The 16097-nt window shown below is 40.2% G+C and overlaps 1 protein-coding gene across 2 annotated transcripts in view; it reads right to left on the bottom strand.

Moving 5' to 3' along the window:
- The window catches only part of oprl1 (opiate receptor-like 1), a 170994-nt gene that overhangs the window by 6619 nt on the left and 148278 nt on the right, over positions 1-16097 (bottom strand). The window lies entirely within an intron of this gene.

Here is a 16097-nt window from a genome sequence, read left to right as displayed (position 1 = left end):
TTTCCTCAGGAGGGTGACTGGCATGGAACGCCTAGGGATCCCTCAGTCAGAGCTGGTTAGGGGAAAGGGAAGTTTGGGGTCCCCTGCTGGAGCTGCTCCTCCCGTGACCCGACACCGGATAAGCAGACGAAAATGGATGGATAGATGGATACAAAATTAACTCTGCTCTCCGGCTTGAAAGTGATGTTTTTATGTTGACACCACGTTGTGCAATTTCATTTTGAGATTATTTTGTATTGAATATTGAAGTGTTTTGGCATGGCTGGCCGAGTGGCATTATTGAGGGATTTAATTCTTGCATGTTTTGTGTTGTTGTGCATGAACAAAAATATCCCCCCATCTGCTTTTTTTCACAAATCGCACCCTGCATGTGTGGCAAGAAAAAACTGCAATAGCAGACTGAAGAAGAAGGGTACAAACAAACAAACAAACAAACAAACAAACAAACACAAACACACCCCGAATGTAGCGGCTCAACTGATCTGCATTTTGCAACCTGGATATTTTTTGCGATCTTTGCTTGTACATGTTTTCCTGGATGTTTGTATCCTAAATTGAGATAAAGACTGGAAGCAAAGACAAACTGCTAGTCTTGCTCTCTTAAAAGTGAAAAAAATATGATCAATCTTATGATCAGTTACACATTGGAGGTTTTATTGAGCAGCAACCGTCAACAAAGACACTGGTGACTCCTTGATGGATCGGTGACTAGCTTACTAGCTATCATGACAGCTTTCAAGATGCCGGAGAGTCTAGTTTTTCACTTCTGACAAAGCCATTCCCCCTGCTTCCAGTCTTTGTGCTAAGCTAGGCTTAACACATCTGGAAGCACAACGAGAAATTAATATAACTCATCTAATGTGACTGTAGCTATTATCAAAGTTAAACCTTTATTTACACAATATGCAATTAAAATGGGATAAAACAGACTTTGTATATTACAGGGAACAATGTGGGTTACCGGTATATCTAAATAATAATTGTTCATTACAAATGCAAATTACTAATGTAAATTAGGCAGTGATACTAATAATAGAAGACAGGCACACATAATTAAGGAAAGAAAAAACAAATTTGCATCGTCAGTAGGATATGATGATAGAGGTACAAAGGAGACAAAAATGGGACAGGAAAAATTAAATATGATGGGAGAGTAAGTTTTCCCAGTGTTTAATCAGTTCAATCCTAATAAAGTCTGCAGCTAAATGAGGACGAAGACAGGGTGGGAGGAAGAAGACTGGAAGATGAATGTGTCTGGACCTATATAGAGATAAGAAGAGGCAGGTCAAAGAAAAGAAACAAGTTTTGGAAGAAACGGGTGTGCTGGTCAGATTTTGCATTTAAAAGATGAAAGTAAATGTTCTTTAATATATTTTAACAAAGTAGTGCACAGTAACAGCTGAAATGATTTTTTACAGGTGTTTTTCCATTTTTGTATTTTTTGATAAAAAAATAAAAATAAGATTTTCCGTTAAAGGTACAGAGGATATACCTTTTGAATTACATTCAAGCCATTGCCAAATGAGTTACTACAAAGCTAATTCAGACTATCAGCTCCACACAACTCTGTCTTTCTCAGTATGGCTATGTTCAGAAGATTGTGTCGTCCAGTGACTTTCCCGCGCAGAAACTCGAGTGAAGATAATGACCTCTTCTGAAGAGTCCATCATGTTTTTTTAATCCTCCGTGTCCTCCTTGGCTACTAGCAACTGTGTGGAGGAGGGGTCGGGGCGCATGTGCGATCACGGAAGGCTTTGTATCATGTGGACGCGACGACAGTTTTGTTGTCATTACTTAGAATTCCTCATGGGGGCGACAGAAACTACGCACTATAGCTTTAAAAGAGACAGAGAAATGAGGAGGCATACAAAACTAAAATGTGTTTCCAGGAGTACACTGAGTTACAAACAGTTTCAATGAATGGTGACAGGAGAATACATTTGACATAATTTGTGCAAAAACACACCTGTGCTTTCAGCCTTAATTACAACAGAGAACAGCGGCCCACTCCTTCTGATGGGACGGAGTAAATTCACCTCGTTTGCCCGAATGAAATTCAGCTGTTGGGTTTGGACACCAGAGGAAAATCTTGTCTCTTATTATGCAGGAAGTAATAATTCACAAATTGAAGAACAAAATCCAAAGTTGACGTCTAAACAGCAATGAGCGATGGCTGGAAAACAAACGGCGAACCTCTTTACCTTCAGCCAATAAACTGAGATTTGCTGCAGCACCAAGGCGTTCAGTGTTTACTGATTAGCTCATAATCTCTCTGGGAAATGATAAACCTTAAAAATACATGTATGCTCACGCTCTCTTATCTACCCATGTACCTGTGTGCTTCTCTTGTTATACATTTTAACTGCTGTCTGTGTTCTCATTGCCAGTTTTAGTCGTTATTTGTAAATTGTATTCTTTTATCATTTAAAACTGTCTATACTGTATGTCTAATACGTTATATACGGCACTACGTCATCCGAGGGAAGGTCTCATCACCACAGGCCCTTTCTTGGTGGAAAACAATACAGCGTTCCCCATAGACGACAACAGCGTAAACAACAGTGGAAGTTTAACATCGCTCCAAACTTTAACTTTAAACAAACCGTTTTCAATGAAACTAAATCTCATCCTATAGATTGAACAGTTGGTATTAATAACCGATTGATTAGTTACAGACGACACTCAGCCTAACAATCAGATTTCCACATAAGCAGTATGCGGCCACCGTGTTGGGTCATTGATCCACTGATACGGGGGAAGACTGAGGGGACATGGCGGCAATCAACCTCGTGCCAATCAGGTTCAGGCAAGGTCAGAAAATAAACATGTATAAAACAAACATTTGTTTAACAAGAAATAAATCCTTACACATTAGTCAAAATGATGATCCAAACACAAGTCAAATTGCATTGACTTCTATGGGATCTTCTGTTTTCTATCTCCCAAAAGGGGTCCTTGACGTTAAGCGAAGAACCCTATGTGCCAGCCTAACGTATGTATTTTATCTCGTAGCACTCCTTCCCTTCCCCTAAGTGGCTTTGTTGCTTGTCAGGCCGGCATTGTAAATAAGAACTTGTTCTCAATGACTTGCCTAAAAAAATCACAGTGAAAACATTTCCAACCCATCCATTTCGTGCCTTGAGATAATCAAATCTGGACTAAATTGGTGGACAAATGGAAGGACGGACAAACAGACAATGCCATCTCAGACAATGATGCTAGCAAGGCTGTAAACTACAACATAAAAGACAAAATTCTTACTTGCAGTACGGTGAAATCTGATGAATTCATGGCTTTGAAATACGAGTCATCTTGCAACATTATTTCATGATTTTAAAAATCTTACATTGAATTTATTGTGGGGAAATTCTTTTTCCATTTTATTTTAATGCAAATGTAAGGATATATACTCAAGCTACACTTAAAAAAAAAAAAAAGGGGAGCAGTTTAATACTTTCTTGCTGTGTCAGCCTCATGAAATGACAGCATGGCGCTCTGAGCCCTGGCGGAGCTCAAAGAGGGACGGGAAAAAGGAACATATCTCCCATACCTATTTTTATTTTTATTTTTTTTTGACAATCCATTTGTCAAAGAAACAACAAATGGTCCACACAAAGATTGATCACATTTTAGACGTGATCTAGCTCTGGGATTTCTGCCATTAGACACATTTAATGTTTTCATCATAACTCTGAAGTGCATGCGGAGATTAAAGGTTGGATTTTATTAAAGCCTGAGGCTGTTTGCAAGGCCAAGAAATCACTTTGGATTTAAAAATTTTGTAACAGCAATCAGGCTTTAAAGTGTTTGCAGGATGTTGGAGAACACTCTGATTATAGTAATTATCCTGCACTAACAAGTGTGGCTTTAATGAATAAGTGGAATTTTTAAATACTGAAGAGCACGACCTCAAATAAATTATTGTCCCAGTTTTTGAACAAAAAGGGACTCCACTTGAACATAAAAGCTTTAGAAACGTATCCTACTCTAAAATCTTTGACGCATAGAGCTGTGACAGTTTCTTATTTGAAGTAAAAAGCAATATTAATATTTTACCTTTTTTGTCTTATTTTTTCACCACCAAAGTCACAAGTAACATCTCATACTTATGATGTAATGTTTCCGGCTATAAAAGAAACAAATGGAGTGTCTTGTTTTTGAATTAAATCTTTAAACTGTGTTTGCACTGGGAAGATAAGGCAGTGCGTGTGCATGCACACACACACACACACACACACACACACAGCAGAATGGACTGCATAATAGTGGAGATAAAGCCAGATCAAACAAATAGGAATAGGGACCGCTGAAAGAAAAAGTTGGTCTATTATTCCACTTGGTGCATGCTTTTATCTGTTGCATCTCACAGGGCCATGAGTGCGCATGAATTATAGTATGTGTGGGTCTCCGTAGTAAAAATGGAAGTCGTAGCCCCAGCTCCATTACTGCCACGCTCTAGCCATTGATCACAAACACAATAAACGTCTGTTTGAAAAGGACAGGGAAAGTAATAACCTGCTTGATGGGGCTGTGAAGTTTACATGGTTGTAAATGGCTCTCTGGTAGAAATGCAACATCAGACAAATATAATAATGGTATCTAGAGAAATAGGGCAAAAAGGGCAAATAGAAAAGCATACATGGTTGCCATGTCCCAATTGAGGGGCTGCATCTGAGGACTGTGTACGTCACAGCATGTCAACATGCCGCTCAATTTTTCATCCATCCGACAGTTTGTTTTCTGGTGTGTAATGCACATGGGTGCGCTAACGCACAGATCTTCAACATGGGGTCCGCGACTCCTTAGGGGGTCCTCAGAGTTACAGCAAGGGGGCCCGCCAATTTTCTTTTTTTTTTAAAATTGAAATGTCTGATAATATACATTCATATGAATCATGTTAACAGCAAAGATGAATTGGCCTATCTGTGGAAAAATGATTTACACATTGAAGATAAGCCTACCATTGGTAAAATTCAAGATTCTAAATTCTTTATTAATCCCACAATGGGGGAATTCACACTGTTGCAGCAGCAAGTGATAGGGGGAAAAGTACAAGACACAGATAAACAAGCAATAAATAAATATAAGTGATTTGCAGTATTGCACATGTCATATTTATGGTAGCCACTATGGTACCCATACAGTCAAGCTTAAGGATTCACAGTGCCTTCCAAATGTATGTTTAACATGAAAATAATAACCATTTACTTTCATCCATTCTGCCCAATAAACCCTCCTTTTGTCTTTGGGTCAAATTGTATCTGTTTTCAAAGTTTGTATATCAGAAATCTGGGTTTCTTTCAACCTAAAACCAAAAATAACGCAGATGGATGACTTTCATTGACTTTTTGGGGTTGAATTCAATTTTATAGCATTATCCTGACTCAACTTTGACAGTGTGATTATCCATAAACATCCTCGATCTGTTCATAACGCCATAGTGCGTAGTTTCTGTCGCCACCAAGTATTGATACAACAACTGTTGGCACGTCCACATGATACAAGCCTTCTGTAGAGGTTCCCTACTCTGTGATCTCTTTCAGCTAAGGGGTCCCTGGCCTAAAAAATATTCCAGACCCCTGCGCTAACGTGACTGCCGATCATCTTCTCCTTTTCATCTTGCCCTCTCATCCGTCTTTATCTCGAGGAAACTGCTACCTCTCCGTCTATTTCCCTCCATTCTTCAGACAGTGCTGACATTTCCGACAGCAAAAATCTTGCGGACAGTTTGATTTAATATCCATAATTTCTCATTCTGTTTCAGAGACAGGCTGACAGCTCATCAGTACACGACTGTAAACCACATCTTCCCACCTAAATAACCGACAAAATACCAAATTTAATCAAAATCCCTTCTTATACTTTACCCATACTGCCCACTGCATTAATGCAAACACATGATCACACATGAAAACACACACAAACACGCAATATCATAAAAATATGTTTATAGGTGCACACCGAATAAATGTGCTTTTAGTTTGACAAGAGACATTGAATACCTCAGCTCTCATCTCTCTGCGGAGCTGATAGGTGGGGGTCTCAGAGACGGGATTTATTGCCTTTCCATTAAAGGTTCTCTGAAGCGCTGGACACTGCATGCGATAAAGGTCAAGCAGCAATCACTCGATAGCTGTTAGCAGCAGTCACTCAATGGCAGTTTTGAAATATCTCACCTTTTTGAAATGTCAATGCATGACTTTTACTTCCCTCCGTTTCTACACTTTTTTTTTTTAAAGCACGCAATGAGATAGTATTTACAATTAGTCCAGATTAACCTTCATAGATACAAGGCTGAATGTCAAGCAAATTGTGTCATAATGTTCTGTTGCTACAACAAGTATTGCTCGACTCACAGGTTAGATACTCTGCACCATGTTTCAGTGTATTTATCATCAGGTCTTTTTTTTTATTCTATGAGTTTCTAAGATTTTCTATCCACTTTCTCTGAAATAAAAAACTCCAAATCTGGGACTGGAGAAAAACATGCTCTGGTTTACTGGCATTTCTTTAAACCAATCACAGTTGTCTCGCGCCGGACATGATGACAATGACTACATTTACAAGCTGTCAATTTTCGGGTTATGGTCGGGTTAAGGTCACTATTTGGGTTTCTGAAACATTCGGAATAACCCGTTTACATGCGTGAGCAGAGAGAGTTACTCCTGTATACATGGAATTTGTAATCAATTGGCAATATCCCGACGTAAACGGCGACGCACGGTTAGCGTCTGGATGTACGGACAAACTCTGCTTCACGTAACTTTTCGGTCACCTTCTTATAAATCTCACTATCTCGGTACTTTCTGCCGTCAACAAAAGACATTATATTCATGGTTTTCACCACACTAATAAAGAAATTGGTTTTCTCCTCGCTCCAAAAGTGTGGTGCTTTGCTGCATCTCGCCATGTTTACCTCTACTTCTTGTTTACTTCTGGTATACTGCGCGCAGGTTTTCTGGCACATACAAGAAGTTCCTCTACTCAAAAGACCAAGATTCCTTGCGAATATAACATGCGCAGAACACAAATCAATGTTCCTTTTGATGGGGATATGCCGATACGCGTTTTCATGACCAAAATTTCGGGTTAGAAAAGGGGTAACCCAGGGATCATTTTCGAGTTTTTAAAAACCGGAATATGAGCATATTCGGGTTTTTGCCGGTGTTTACATGGCCGTGCGCGACCGGGTTATTGCTAATATTCAGGTTTTGAACGGGTTATTGGCTGCATGTAAACGTAGTCAATGTCTCTGCAAAGTAGCATCCGAAAGGAACTTATTTTAGTTGTGCAACAGAAAACTCAGATTGGACAGATAGTCTAGCTAGCTGTCTGGATTTACCCTGCAGTTAACCATAGTCCTCATAAATGCACCAGAGTTTAAAATGCCAACACAAAGAAAGCGGAAGGTAACGGACATCTGGCCAAATATGATGCATATCTGGCGGAATTTCCGGCGGCAACGAAACAATCTCGGAAATGAAACGTCATCCATATAGACTACTGCTAACTGTACGCGATACACAGGTTCTAAATCTGTGACACTTGATGTCTCCAGTTGCCTCTTAGTACTTGTGCCCCAGCCAACTAGTAGCAGACACGAGTGCAGCAAAAGAAAGGATGGGATCCCTCACTGGCTTCCCATGCAGGAGTTTGCTGGATTTCTCGACCAAGCCGGAAGTGACGCTCCCATGAACTAAACCCAGTTGTGTAGATGGCAATCCTCGATTTGCAAAAAGAGAGAGAGACTCGCTGCCCAACAATTTATCCTAAACTTAAACATTCAAGGTCAATGCCTAAACTAATTTACCTAAACCATTTCGGGAGATTTTTGGGAAAATCTTGGGTTACCATGTGTACACGAACACCAAAACCTTCCTTGGAGCGGTAGGTCAAGCGATCATCAACTCTTTTGAATGACATTCAGTTTCAATCAACAGGCCATGAGCCACTGTTGCTTTTAAAGCAGACAATTCTTAAAAAACAGTGCAGATTAATTCCTAGGATACTTGGCTGTGCTAGAAGACAAGTTTGGTTGCTGTTTCGACCAAATGCTAGTATGCTACTCATTATGGTGGGACTGAGAAGTCGCAATCGGAGAACAATAATAACCGAAAAACGGGTCTCAAAGGGCATACTGTACATTTAAAATCTGAACGGCAACGTGAATTTAACGGCTAACTGTAGGTCTGCTCCGTCTCCAGATCATATTGGAGGACTGTAGAACAAGATTTATATCTAAACCCAAAACTTAGTTTCAATACAGGAAGAAGGTCCCGGGGAATGCTTTTTTGTCTAATATTTTATTTTTCCACTTTGAATCTTGACCCTTATCTTTTACCATATCTAATGTTTCTTTTGTGTTTTTCTATTAGACATTCTATCTATTGTCTTTATCTCTGTCATCAGTTCCTTTCATAGCTTTCTTTCTTTCTTTCTCTCTCTTTCTTTCATATATAAACCAGGGATGTGTGTCCCATCCTGGTGTTCATTTCACAGTTGGTGATTTTCCCCCTCTGCTTTCGTTCTTCTCATTTATCACTTCTTTCCTCTCTCTTGCATTTTACCCACCTCTTATTTCGTCTGTATTTTCGTCTCACTTTGGCTGCACTCTGATCAATGATCCTCGATTTTGCTGTCCCTTACTTTCCTCACGTCTGGTTCAGACCTGTTATTTTCTCTTTTAGTCAATTTTGCTTAACCTCTCCAACCATCAGCTTTTTTCTGTTCTTTTACTTTCACATTCTCTTCCTGTCTTTACCTTTCTTCTCTGTGTTAAATAACGTTTCCCCTCTTCAATTGGCCTTTCTCTGCTCTCGGCCTGTTTTATGTCCTGTTTTCCTCTCTCTTAGTGCTAATTTCCGTTGCCCTTTCCCTCTTTCATTTTCAATCAGAGCTTAACAGCGTTCTCTCTTTTTTTCCCTTCTTCCTTTTACTTTTTCTCACATTCTCACTCATCATTTCTTCCTTTTCTTTCCTCTCCTCTTCCATTTTATACCTGAGGAGAATGTAGCTCAACTGTGACCGCCCATTTTTTTAACGGCTCTGGTTGCTTTAAAGTGTTTTTCCCCATTCAATTGTTCCATTGACGTTTCAAAAAATTGCTTTTATAAAGAGCATTGAGTCTGGGACCAAGCCAACCAGCTACAAGAGGACCATAAAACATTTGATTTGGTGCAAAGGAACATTTTGAAAATGGAAAAAAAGGTACAAGACTGTGTACAGAAGCAATCGGACTTCAATGGTAGCTCGCTCTAACCAGTCGCGGTTTCACAGGTAGGATAAACACTTCCATGGTAACAGCGAGCTCTTCCAATCAGATGTCGCTGTTATGCTTAGGATTGTGGGGTCCTTGAGTTGAATAATATTCCCTTTTACATGTAGCCGTGCAAAATTTATTTTTTTCAAAGTTTACCAGCGGTGGCGGACTTGCTGGACCGTGCGAGCACAGCCTCCCTTTCTCCTTCTTCTGCAGCCTGTTGGCTACTGTTGGCTGGTTGGTTTGTGTACAGCAACCATAGCAACGCACAGAGACGACAGTAAGCCGTTAACAGGCAAGAGGACGTAAACTGCATGAAAAACCCAAATTGAGACACATATCCTGAATGCGCTGTATATATGTATATACATGTCCCTAGAATGCCTCTAAAACCCGAATAATACCAGAATGTCACACGTCTTAATCGGAAAAAGGCCTTATTCGGAATATCCAACCGGAATATGCTGTTTACATGACCTGTATCAAATTCGGAATATTCTCATATTCAGAATATGGAATATTGGTGTGAATGTAGTCACTGTTGTTTTTGTCTCATTGTAGATCGGCTTCTGCCTGTCCGTGGCCAGTTCGCTTTTGTTTCGGCTGTGGAGCATTGCTGCACATGTTCTGTTTTGCATTATTGATAAATTGTACTGATAATTTTGTAACAAGCGCCTCCCATCCTTCCTTCAGTTATCAATGGTTACTCTCTGGTTTATAGGGTTGTAACATATGATAATACAATCTCACTGCTAGAATTGTGGTTCATCAATGTCAATGCAACTTTATATCTTTAATTGCATGGGTTACTGATAAAGCAATGATGCGTACAATTTAATTTGTCATGCGTAATTGCCTTTTGTAATGATGCACTTATCAACATTTTAAAGTACAAGTCAGCAATGGAATAACTATTCAAACTTAAGTGAGAGCAAAACCGTATAGTCAGCACTAAACTGCAGGAAGCCCTCTTAGTTACTTATTGGGTAATAATGACATAATGACAAATACCAGTGTACTACAACCTAAGCCTTTACAAGTGTTTCCCAAAAGAAATGACTGTTCACAAGTACTAAACATAGACAGCTCCTCTATTGTGCTTCTTGAGATATTGCTATCTGAAACAAAAATGTCAACTCTCAATGATGAGACAAGACAGAATGCAACACTATCAGATCCTAAACACAACAGAGGCTTCACAGTTGCATTGAATCAATCGGGCTAGACCAAAGCTTGCACGGAGGTCCTGTTGTACTCTTGTCCAAAACATTGTTTGGTAGCTAAGGGCGTTTTCACACCTATAGTTGCTTTGGTCCGAGTCAGTCGATTTCCCCCTGGTTTGGTTTCACACCTGGAACAATCTAAGTGTACCAAACCAAGCAAGAACATTCACTCCGCTTATTGGTTAGATGTGTCTGGGGCGGGAGCAAGAAAGTAAATACAGGAAGAAGGTCTTGGGTTCTGGACTAATGCATCTTTCTTGCATCTCCATGCTCAAACCAGTTCATTTCATTTGAATAATCAGATATTGTTACTACGTCTGCTCTGGTCACCGAGACTTCGGCCTGCTCTGCCGGTGTCTGCCTCCAACTTTAGCGGCGGCTGGTTTGACCACAGAAAATGCGAGTGTCTGCCAGCTTGACCGCAGTCTATTTCTGTGAGAGATTGCAAAGCACACCTGACAACAGGAGCCCTTTAGCTCAGACTTGGAAAGTACACATTTGGTGCGGTTTGAGGTGGGATCCCGAACAAACCACTCCAGAGTTTGATTGAAAGTGTACAGAGACTTGTTTGGTCCGCTGTTGATGCACATCCGAGTGCGATTGCCCCGGCAAACCAACTCTAGTGCCATTCAACCAAACTAAATGAGGCAAATGTGAAAGCCCCCTATCTAGCCTGTGGACTAATTTAAGTTTTTTACAATTTCCTAATACTGCCTCAAAATGTTGTTACATGATCTCAAACTCAAGCCCCTTTCACACAACCTGTTCAAGCCGGGATTGTTGCACCATTTTTCTGTCTCACCGTTCTGTATAAAAGGTATGAACACAGAGTAAAGAGACAGAATTGTTCTGCCATTAAGCCGGCAGCGGAGGTAGCAAGCCGAGTCAACGTCTGTGTAGAGTCAGCATGGCAGGACTACACGCTCTTACACACTAGACGTTGACGCTGTTGTTACGTGTCACACCTCTTTTGCTTCCGAAATTGCCGGCATGTTGTTTGGGTTAGTGTAAAAATCAAAGCTGGCCTAATGACGGATGTTATTTACGACGGTATTGCGGAATCTCTGCATAAAAGGGGCTCATGAAACCAAGATTACAAAGAGATGGGGAACGACAACCAACCAGTGTACCGGACGCTACGGTGTACTACTCCAGAGGTCACACATCTCCAGAGATTGTATAGGGTTTTAGTTGTAGATGGTTATGATTTGGGTTCACAAGGGACAATCTGAAAATAAAGATGGGATTGTATGACCCTCAGGTGCCTCAGATGAGAAGAAGTATTGACAAAAACATAATTCTGACTGAAGCTTGTATGCTTGTAAACTACGTATTACAGTTCAATTTAACTTTAGTTTTCCATGCTTGGTTTTAGTAAATGATCATGGAACAAGTTGCTTATGATGCAAAACAAGAGATAAAATATAATGATGAAATGATAGAATAATATAATGTAACGCCTGTTTAATTTCTGTAACTTCAACAGAAGCAGAGAGCGATCTGAGCCTCCACTTTATCACAGATTTAAAGTGAAGCTGTTCGGGCTGATTAAAATGTCAACATCAAATGTTGTGATGTTTCAGTCTGGACTAAAGTGGTGGACCAATCATCTGACTGATATTGCAATCATTTGAGGCATGCTAGTAGAATGTTAAAAATTGAAAAGGATTGTGCAGCATTGCTGGAAGTTTGAGTGCTCTGACTGCTTCATATTTCAGATTGACTGCTGTAGGATTGACAAGCAATGACAAACCTGATCAACAATTTATGAAAGCAGAGCCTGAGCAATAATGAATGAGTCTATTTCAACAAAAGAAACTGATGTGATCTGGCCTTTGCAACATATTGAGGGTTGAGATCATTATGTGCTGGTCCTAATGATTTCAGTCTATTGTGGATTTAAAGGTGCAGTAGGTAAGACTTTTATAACTTTCTGTCATATTTGCTGAAACTGACCCTATGTTTGTTTAGAACTACATGAAGCAGGTAATAAAAAAAAAGAATCTGGCTACTCTGGCATCACCTACAGCCTGTAGTGTGATTTGCAAAAATCCACCGCTCCCTGTTGAGATGCACTAATCAGGGCCAGGGGGGGGTGTTTAACTGCGTGTCAATCACTGCTCATGCACAAGCATTCATTCTCCCTCGTGGGGGGAGGGGCTTAAGAGACCGTTTTGGGCTTTAGCGAAAGAGGGGGAGGGACTGAGAAGTTGTCGATGTTCAAATTTTTTGGCTAAGTCCTGGATCTTCGCAATCCTACCTACAGCACCTTTAAGAAATATATTCAGCCTCAGGGCTGTTTTCCACTAAATGAGTAAAATATCCTGCAAAGAAACAAAACAAAAGTTCCAATCACCGGTCACACTCCATCCTCCTCTGAGGGAGCTTGTGGTTTATAGGGTCGTAACATATGACCCTATACGTAAATATAAATAAATACATTTAAATATATATATATATGGTTTTGGAGGGTTCAAAAGGATGAAAGAAATCAATGTTTGCTTTAATTCAGATTTCAGTCTAATACTCCTAATTACTTCACCTGCTGCAACTTCCAGCTGACAAATTGGACTGTAGCAACTGTGGATTTACATAACGTGTGTGTGTGTGTGTGTGTGTGTGTGTGTGTAAAAAGTGAAAGTATATGACAAAAGTAGTATAAAGATGGCGGTTTTGCGCGTGCATGTGTGACGTCATCTCACACGCACACGCAAACCTGCCATGCCAACTGATGATATGTGCGTGCGTGATGACGGCGCGGCCGCACGTCGTTACTCGCGATCGCCATCTAGTGGCTGAATATGTTAGTGCATCTAATCGTCGAAGCTGCGCACGCATCTAGCGGATGTGATGACGTCGCGGTCGAACGTCGGCACCCCGCGAGCGCCATCTAGTGGCCGAATATGGTAGTGCATCTAGCGGATGTGATGACTTCGCGGTCGAACGTCGGCACCCCGCGAGCGCCATCTAGTGGCCGAATATGGTAGTGCATCTAGCGGATGTGATGACTTCGGTGTCGCGGTCGTACGCCTCCCTGCAACGAGGGTCTTGTGGCCTTGAGCTGAGGCGGCCTCTCACACCCGCTTCGAATGAGGTCACTCTGTCGTACTACCTGGGGGTCTGCACACTTTTAGCTTTTCTGCTAGCTAGCTAGCTTACTACCACGTTTTTCCACAATCAATACGAGGTGGTTGCTCTTTTTTGTGAGAAAAAAAAAAAAAAAAGAGGATCCTTTTTCAGCAGTGCACTGTTTAAAACCCCTTTGTTTCATGCTAGCTGTCTCTTTTTAGATGCTTTTTCTGGCTAGTCTGGTAGCTAGCTAGATAGCTACCACGTTTTTCCTCATCAAAAAAAACCTCTGGAGTTTCACTTTTTAATTCTTCTTGGTGAAAGCAACGCAGGTGTTTCGTTTTTCAGCAATACCTACTAGTGGTAAGTAAATTTAAAAGCACCTCTTGTGTTTAAGGATGTTCAAAGATATTTAATTCATTCAGTCATTCATGAATTAGCTAAAACTTTTGACCGTGGGTTGGTAAGTGGCGGCGGGTTGTACCATATGACGATAGTAAAAACACGGTGTTAGCCCAGTGGTTAGCTTGTAAATGTGAGGTCTATTGTTGTGGGTGTTAAATCGTCATAAAGGGGTGGTTTGTGGTGTTTAAAACCCCTTGTTTTCAAGGCTGACTGCTCACTTTTTACCTGCAGTTTTTAGCTAAGGTGCTAGCTAAAAATTTTCCCTCGTTTTCTCAGGCTTCCTCAACAAAGACCTCTGAAGAAAAGAGGATTCGTTTCTACAGAAATGGCTGCGTTTGGTGAGTAAATTTAAAAAAAAAGCTTATTGTAAGGTGTTTAATTCATTCAGTCATTTGTGACTTAAAAAGTTTTTTTTTTTTGTTGTATAATGCAGTTTGCGTCATTAGGTGATTTTACAAAGAGCTGGGACAATGTGGCTGTGTTAGTTGATGAAACACTTATACCACAAGGTAAAACCTATAAATATATTATACACTACAGCATTAATTGATTTAGTACTGTGTTTTCATTAATTTTTGTTTTTTGTTTTTAAAAAGAGCTGTGTAGCCCGAACCTACAGACCCCAACACACCAGAACATAAAACAAAAGGTCCTTCTAATAAGGAATAAGAACGTTGGAAACAGGTATTTATGGGGCTATTTATCTCTTTCAGGCTGTAATATTTATTACTATTTAATTTATCACCGTGTTTCTAGTCCTCTAATATATATATATATATTCTGTGTCTAGACAATCCGTTCCTGAACAAAGGATCCGTAAGGGTGATGGCTACTCGATAGCACATAGGGCTGAAATCAACCATGATAAAAGGCCGTGGGCTTCTCTAAACCTCTCTGTGAAAGCTAGCAACCCCTAAAAACGTTCACCATCGTAAGCATAAGAAGCAATTTATTGAGGTGAGTTGAAAAGAAAAAACGGTAAAATGCTGTGTTGTATAAAAAAAAATAATCTAATGCATCTAATCTAATGCTTATTACAGCCTGAGCCATACCAGAAAGGCTTCCCTACCAAATCGCAACCATTCCTTTGTTCCCGGTTTCATCTTACCCGGCCACTGTATCTTATGATCCTAACACAGTTGCAGAGGTGAGAAACCCCTTTTGTATCTAGCAGAATATATTTACATGTGTTATAAAAGCTTTTTAAATAAAATGTATATGTTGTTAAAAAGACCTTTCCTTTGTTTTAGCAACTAAAGGCTACGGAAGACTTAGTTTCATTGTATTTGACGACTTCGAGGACGATTTCACACAGCCACCCCCATGGAGCAGAAACGGATGTCTACACAAGCCTAAGAAGGGATCTAAGAAGAGATCTATTGAGGTGAATTGAAAAGAAAAACATGAAAATAGAGTGTTGTATTTAAAAAAAAAAAAAAAAAAAAAAAAAAAATTTTCTAATCTAATGCTTATTACAGCCTGAGCCATACCAGAAAGGCCTCCTCCCACCAAAAAGACGCAACCATTCCTTTGTCCGGTCTCATCTTACCCGGCCACTGTATCTTATGATCCTAACACAGTTGCAGAGGTGAGAAACCCTTTGTATCTAGCAGAATATATTTACATAGTGTTATAAAAGCTTTTAAATAAAATGTATATATTGTTAAAAAGGCATTTCTTTGTTTTAGCAAGTAACGAATTTAATCAAGACTTAGAGTCCTTGCATTTGTTGTCGTCTAATGTGATTTCACACATAGTACACCAAAGCCCTACCACCCAACGAAAGTGACTCCATTGGAGAGGGGACAAAAGGACACCCCTTTACAAAAGACATCTGATGAGGTGTGTGGGTGTGTGTCTGTTTGTGTGTGTGTGTGTTGTGTGTGTGTGTGTGTGTGTGCGCTGTTCTTTTATTTAACCAGAAAAATATGTTGTTATACCTCTAGACAATCCATGCCGTAGAAGCCGGGAGAAGGGTCTGAAGACACAGGACTAACAGCGGCAGCTCCTACACCCCTCAACCAAATCGGCTAGCTACAGCAGAAGGGTCTGAAGACGCCGAAATAGCAGAGACACCACTTACAGCCCATCAATCGAAGTCAGGCATCTTTGCAGGTGTTCCCTGAATATAATGTAGGTGC

This window comes from Perca fluviatilis, chromosome 5 (assembly GCF_010015445.1).
Source record: "Perca fluviatilis chromosome 5, GENO_Pfluv_1.0, whole genome shotgun sequence".
Lineage (NCBI taxonomy): Eukaryota > Metazoa > Chordata > Actinopteri > Perciformes > Percidae > Perca > Perca fluviatilis.
This window is presented reverse-complemented; position numbering and strand designations above follow the sequence as displayed.